Source organism: Crotalus tigris, unplaced genomic scaffold, assembly GCF_016545835.1.
Source record: "Crotalus tigris isolate CLP2741 ecotype Arizona unplaced genomic scaffold, ASM1654583v1 scf7180000024394.776495, whole genome shotgun sequence".
NCBI lineage: Eukaryota > Metazoa > Chordata > Lepidosauria > Squamata > Viperidae > Crotalus > Crotalus tigris.
Window position 1 is genome coordinate 148,296 of NW_024100563.1, and position 7,805 is coordinate 156,100.

The following is a 7,805-nucleotide window of genomic DNA, read 5'->3' on the forward strand; positions in this document are numbered from 1 at the left end:
TTTTCTCTTTTATCTGACATATACCAAAATAACTAAATAATGAGGGGGGGGAGAAGTGTTCTTACTTCTTAATTTCACAATACGTGGACAGATTTAAAACTAGGTTCAACTGTGAAACAGAGTTGTTGTTGTTAACTGCGAAGTCGTGTCCGACCCATCGGGACCCCATGGACAACGTTCCTCCAGATAGTGAAACAGAGTAGTCTAGACCAATCCAAGGCCAAAAACTCTAGAGCATTCCTGGAAGCTTGGCACTCAGACAGATCAGCACATAGACATAAACAACATCTAAATACCATTCAAAAGAAACAATTAAAAACCAATAAGGAAATGAAAAGACCAAAACACCTCCTCAGCAGCAGTCAACACCCAGATGAGCAGAAGTTAACACCAAGATTAACAGTAGATTAACAATCAAGGAGCAAGCAATATCCCAAACAAAGAACTGTCAAACAAGCCAACAGTAAACAACAGTCTGATTAAGGAACCACCAAAACTACTGCTACAAACAATGAGAGGGCAAGTCACTAATATAAAATGAGGGCAACCCCCCCCTCCCACCTACTGGCACTGATGGTGTCATTAATGAAATGTCTGCATGAAAACAACCAAGCTTAGACAGCACCAACAACCCCACAGTTCATATATTCTTGTTTATTGCCATGGTATCATATCATATTAACATGGACCTTGATCGTAATATCAAGGTATACTGTGTAATCTGGATGGCTGCTCCTCATGAGGTGACTATAAATCTAACATATATAAAAAATGACAAAACAGGGGAGTTTTTCTTTTTTAAAAAAGTGCTTATTTTTTCAAAAAATTCCACAGAGACAATGTAAACAAAAACTCCCTTTGTGGTCTTAACCTTCAAAATAAGAAAGTAAAGACTTTATTCAAGTTTTCAATGTATTCTTTGATTTTCAAAACATTCTCATTCTCTCCAATGAAACATTCTGAAGGGGGCTATTTTGTTCTGAGAGCAGGGGGGGGGTCTTTTCCTGTTTTGCACATACTCCTAGGAGAAAGATACTTCAGTGCAGCTATATCTAATATTTCCTATTTTTCTGCTTTATTGCTGAATCCAAAAATGGTTTCTGATCATATTCATTTACCTTATCTCGTTAAAACAGTCTTATTTAAACTATTTTCCCTGTGGCTTTTGGTTAGTCCATATATCTACATAGTCTGTGGGGAACTGAAGTTTAGTATTCCCTATCTACCCCTCTTCTACTGCACTCTTAGAATTATGTTATAAGAAGGATTTAGCGAGAGATTCTCTTATCTTTTAAAACCTGAAGTTGCTTTTATTACACCATTCACTGATATCACACAGACATGTACAGGCAGCTCCTTTTCCATACGTTTGACATCAACCAATATAAATATCATTGAAGCACTTTTAACTCGAAGGGAGGGAGGGAGGAAGGGATTATACATATTTTAAACAATTATGTAGTTTAAAAAAAACTGGTAGATGCTATGCTAAACTTGATTCTATTTGTATGATGATTTACTTGGAAGGACATTTCAGGTGTATTACTTTATTCTGAATATTAGTAATTTGTCTAGGTGAGCTTTGTGAAATTGCATTAAAGACATTTGAAATACTGTATTAAGGAGTTGGGTAAGGGGAGGATGGTGTTTGGCAGTTTTTTAAAAAAACATCAATTTGATTTTGAGATTTGATCAACCATTCTATTGCAATCCTTATAGACAGTTATAGAACAACATATAATATGGTTAGTCACTGCATTCTTCCTAGGTTTGATAAAAAACCACTGATCTAGAATTATTCCACTAATTTCATGTTTAAGACAAGATTAAAACTTAGTTTCATGTATTCTAGGCTACTGCCTTTATTCATTATACCAAATTGGCTCTCCATTAAAGTTAAGCTATCACAGGACAAAGAAGCTAAAAAAAAAATGTTGCCCACCAAAAGTAAGGATTCTATATCTCTTTGTCTCTGTCTAGTGGACATCTGAATTTTGCAGCCTGGATATGATAAGCCTACAAAGTACACATAAAAAAGGAAGAAGCAATACTTCCTGGCCTAGTAATAAATTAAATGCACCTACAAATAGTCTTAACCCTATTTTGTTTTATGAGTATAAGTTTTAGTATATAATTAAGTCAAATGGAAGGATAGAGGAATGATTTGGAGGGAATACAAAAGAAAACTTGAAATCATAAATTGGGAATTTGGAAGGAACTGGAAAGATCATCTAGTCTAATGTTCTGAAATGTGCAAAAAACATTTAAACCATCCAGCCGTTTTTTAAAAAAATCCTCTAGAAATGGAAAACTTCCAGAGGAAAATTATGCAGTTTTGTATAGATCTCAATGTCAGAAAATGTTGCTTATATTGAAGTCAGCTGCAACTTATACTTTTACTTCTACCTCTAGTTTCATAATTCATATGGCACTCTTTTTTGCAACTGGACATTGATGCTATATTTTTTCTCAGTCTTATTTTTCTTAGACTGAACACTTCTTTATTTGTTTATTTGGTTTATTACCTATATAGGACAATGTACAAAGAAGCAGTTCAGAAAGGAGTGGGTTGGGATAGAGAAATAAACAAAACTTTTTGACTGATCTTTGTCCAGTTAATGGTTATAAACATTATAATGGGGCCAGATCCCTGAAACTGAAGATGCTGTGGAAAAAAAAGAAAAAAAAAAGACTTTGCTTTAAACAATGTAGGGAGCTGGCAGGATTATTGGGAAAATAAAGTCAGAGAGATACTGAGTGAGTTGTGGCTGGAATACTCCGAAAATCACCATTTGTAGTTTCAACAGCACTGCAATGCAGCCTTTATCCTGCTTTAAAATTATTTTATCTTAAAAGAAACATTATTACCATGTTTTAATCATCATTTTCTCACTGCAATCCTAACAACATGCATGTTCTATTTTGATGATTGATAGCTTTCCAAAACATCACAAATCAGTTATAGGAGAATTCTGTAACCGTGGAGCTGAACAAGATTTTAACAAAAGAGTCTGGGGAAGTGTGTCATTGGCTAGCTGCAAAAGAAAAGAGCAAAGGTTTGTCTTTTTTTTAATTTTTTGTTTTTGCTAAATGAAATATTTATTCTGTTTCTAAGTCCTAAGCTCCCTTACTTGGGAGAAAGACTTACTGTCATCAAAAGGATTGACAGTCTAAAACATGGACAGACTGTAGAATTGGATCAGATATTGAGATAGCTTTTAGTGGGAAACAATTGTCTCACCTGAGTCCTATTTAGTTGGGTAATTTTCCTTCCTCTACCAAACCTGTACCTGTGTAATAAGCAGACAGACTATATAAATCAACCCTTTGGCATGGTGCTGAATAAGGCATCTGATCTAAGATCTCTCAGAGACTTGAGGCAGAATAAATATGGCTATGGTTGTTACCTGAATATCCCTGCATATGCCAGATTTTTATATCAAGCAAGGAAGACAAAGTTTCTTCCTTTTTAAAGAAGTATCTGTTCGTGACATTCTGTCGGTGTAACTCCTAATCAGTGAAGAATCAAAATTCTGCTGAGAGTTTGGTTGATTGTGGCACATATACATTTGATAAAAAGATAAATTATATTTTGGAAAATCTGTGGAAAAATATGTGGACAAGAACTTAGACCCATGGTTTTCTTCCCGCTGTCACAGTTGGAAGAGAGGTACATAAATATTTAAAGCACTACATTTCTTTTTTGTACAGCACCCAGAGTCATGATAAACAAAAGAGCCACAGGAATATGAATAAACTAAAATTGATTCTCTCCCAAGCATGGAGCAATAACTTCTGCAACTTGAGCTTCAGGTCTTCATTCCTGTAGAGCATACCACTGTTTTTAACAGTTCATGACAGAATGGCAAAATAGCCAAACAAGGTGTGACATAATTAGTCTTCTATTATTCCCAGAGCTATGTTTTGTGAATGTTTACATCTAATACAGTGGATAGAATCATAAAATATTCAGTGTGTGTCTGAAATTGTCAAGAACTATGGCATTTTAAGACATGGAAGTTGGGAGACACATTAGTGTAAGCATATCTTGTCTGTGCCATAAACTTTCTATAGAAAATATAAGTGATTCTTTCTTATTGATAAGCTTCAACAGTTTCTTATAATCTTTATAGTGGAAAACCACAATTTTTAAACTGAATTGTTGAGCTCTGCTGACAAAATACATCGTGCCTGGATTGGATACTCTTATAATTTGTGTGTCTGTTTTGCAGAATGAAGCATGAAGAATGATATGCAGACGTATAAGAGAGCCTTGTCTGCTGACTCTACTATATCACCTGTAAATTCAAACTATGTCAAAAAGAGTAAAGAACAACATATATGCAGGAGCTTCACACCACAAAAGAGTGTTGACTCAACCAAGAACTGTTCCTTCAAAGAAAGTTTTGGATAGCTCCCTTCAGATACATACTGAAAGTTGAGATGAAGACTTGTTAACTGAGATAAAATTGAAAGATATGTCAGCAGATGAAGTTGGAGTAAAATAACATTATGGGAAAACCTGCTTTCCACAAGTAAGAATTAGTTTGAATAAACTTCAGTAGTATGACAGAATGTCATACAATATTCTACAGCAGCCTTCCTCAAAGTAGGGTCTTCTCAGAATTGCTTAATTAGCTTGATTATTGCTAAGAATTGAAATCCACATACCTTGAGGGCTTGTATTTCTGTGGGCTGTGCAAAAATTGGATTCAGGGAAAAACCAGTTGACTCATTCATCTAAATCAGATTCACAAATTGAAACTGTTTCTGGGTCTATCAATGTATCAAATTAGATGTTTTTACATCTATCCGTTTTTTAAAAAACTGCCCTGGAGATTCTATTGATGCTTCTCCCTCTTTCCCATCCAAATTTATGAAATTCCAACACATAATATATGGCGTTGCAACCATTCAGGTACTTGAAAAATCTGAGGTGATGGGAGAAAGAGAATTGTGTGATGTGATCCCTGACATTAATATGCATAGCTAGCCAACATATTTTATCACCTCAATAAACTCTGCCAATCAAAGCTCTTACGAGCCAGACATAATTTTGATTTTATGACTCTGATGCCTTGTTTTCTTTGCTTCACATATTAAGATTTGCTCATTATAGCAGTGCAAATCCATTGGGAGGGGGAGAGAGCCAGCCAATTTTTCCCCCTTTTGCTCATATAACAAATTGGGCCCTCTCAGAGCACCAACCATCTCAGTGATGAACACTCAAAGTTATTAAACAGTCTTATGTGTTCTGGAAGTTAATAAGACAACATTTATCTATGCAATCTATTAAATAATATTTGAGGTTATAACTTTCAAGACAACCAAACAATAACAATAGTCAATTACTCCAATCAACATTGCACATGTTAACTTAGCACCTTGAGTGTTTGAAATCTAAAGATAACAAAGTGATCTTAAGCACTCTGTGTACATTTAATAAATATAAGCAAAAAAGAAAAAAAAGAAAAGAAAAGTGGTAGATTGTGTTGTAGTGATTCAGTTCAATGGAACATATACTGTACAGAGTTCAGGGAACAGTCATAAAACTGAGAGAACAGACATTGTAAAACTCACCCAGGGCAGGATTGTAAGATATCTGAATACACAATGGAGGAGATGGACAATCACAAAGGAGGATGAATGGGGGGGGACCCACTAACTGCATCTGCAACAAAACTTGTAACAATATACATATGTCTAGGCCTACATGCATAGGAAATTACTTTCTTCCAGCATCAGAATTTCTCATTTTTCAATTGCAATGTTTTTTCCATCAAGAACATATGCTAGCAATGATAAAAAATCAGTAAAGACATACATTACAAATTTTACCATAGAAAAATACAACAAATGCTGTGATCTAATGTCTAGAGCAGGGTTTCCCACATTTGTTAATATTAAACTTTAATAGTTGGTGAGACTAACCAAGAGCTCTATGTTATTATTATTCATAGTATTGTTAGTTCAAATAGTATTTATTAAACTACTTTCATATAAGGAATTTTGGGGGTTGATGAACAATCTGAAACTTTATGAAGGGATCAATGAGCTGAAGAGTTTGGGAATCTCTGGATTACAGTGATCATAGATTTAAAGGGGCTATATAGAAGCTGATCGCCGGAATCAGAAAATAAATCTAGATTGTCAAATCTGTAGATCGACAGGGGAAAAAATAAGCAGACAACTTATAAGTTCACAATATATAAAAGTGTGAATGACTCCTATTAGGTAGTAGTCTACATAATAACTCTACCCTTCTCTGCTCAAAACATTCAAAAAGCCAGATACATATTTGATTTTAAAGCTATGCCTGCTGGATAGAGGACGTGACAGAAATGGAATATATGTCCTCTTCTTGCTGGATGCACTAAGGTCAGAAGACAAGATTTAAACAACAGGAGGCCTCTCAAAAAGCAGATAAGGCAGGAGGTTTAAAGATATACAACTTACACACATCTCACTTTCTCTTACACAGAAAAAGAGAGAGATTCTAAAGAAGGATTGGTAGACATAGTGTAGCCGGGGGAAAGAAGAGAAAGGATATCTGGAAAGGGGTGAATAAATTGATTTTGCTGATGTAAAGAGTTATCCTAAAAGTGGTTCGAGGGTAGGGGAGATTGTCAGTAAAACAAAGGACATTAGTAATATATTTGAGTCCAATCACTTTATTTTCTTTGCTTTTTTTTCCTTTCAAGAATCTTATTCTTATAACATCAAAAATTTCTGCTTGCTTCCCTCTTGGGCATAAGGACAGGAGCTTCATTATAAGAATAAGCTCTTTGCTTCTAACATAATTTTTGTCTTTCTGATTACACAAGTTTTGAACCTAGTTAGGGGAAACTGTTTAGGAAAGGGGGCAGAAAATCAGGAAATGCACTGTTCTTGTGTGTAATTCTGCCTTCATCTAAACCAATATTATTGAAATCCAGTTTGTACTTAGCTTTTTGGTCCCAATTCTCTTTCATTCACTGATCTTAAACAGCCACAAAAAAATCAGTGTTGTTTGTCAAGTTATTGTCTGTCTTTATCTTGGGCATCAATATAAGCCTAAGTCTTGAGTAGAGGTGGGGTGAAGATCTGAGGCTGTGATTTCAACTTAGACCACTGTGCATAGAATAGAGACTAGCAGTAATATAGCTCAGACAAGTATTTTTTATTGTACTAGGCAGGTAAGGGATAAACAGAGATGGGTTTTGAAATTATCAAGTAAATTTACTATCACACCCTGTTTTGTCTTCATTTGACCAGGTGGAGGTAGCAGAATGGCAGCTCTGCCTGTGCTAGTAGGCACCACTAATACTATGGCATAGAGAAAAACAGAGGAGTTTTCAACTGGGGAAAGAGAGACAGAAGAGACATAAAAACATTTTTGTTCTCAATTCAAAGCCACATGCAGTAGAATCTGGCTGTGTTGCCCAGGAGAGGGCATTGCCCACCAACCAGGATTCCAAGCAAGGGAATTTCAGTAGGGCAATTAATGGGGTGATATTCCATCCAATTCCAGCTGATCCCAGCCCTCCGGCACATGAGATTGTCCTCATTGTTCAACATTGTTTCTTTTTTTAAATGCACTGTTTGGTTAACATAAGATGCATTTTCAGAAAGAATGAGTCTCCCCATTATCCTGTTCATTGGTGCACTGCTTTTTTTAAAGATGATGATGGTGACAATAATGAATTGTCTTGTTTTTCACTTGTACACAAAAGTTTGCAATGTGCATAGTTTCAGGCAGGAACGATTATGAAATCTTTGTCACACAATTTAACTTCACCATCCAGCCTCTGAACTCAAATTCATGA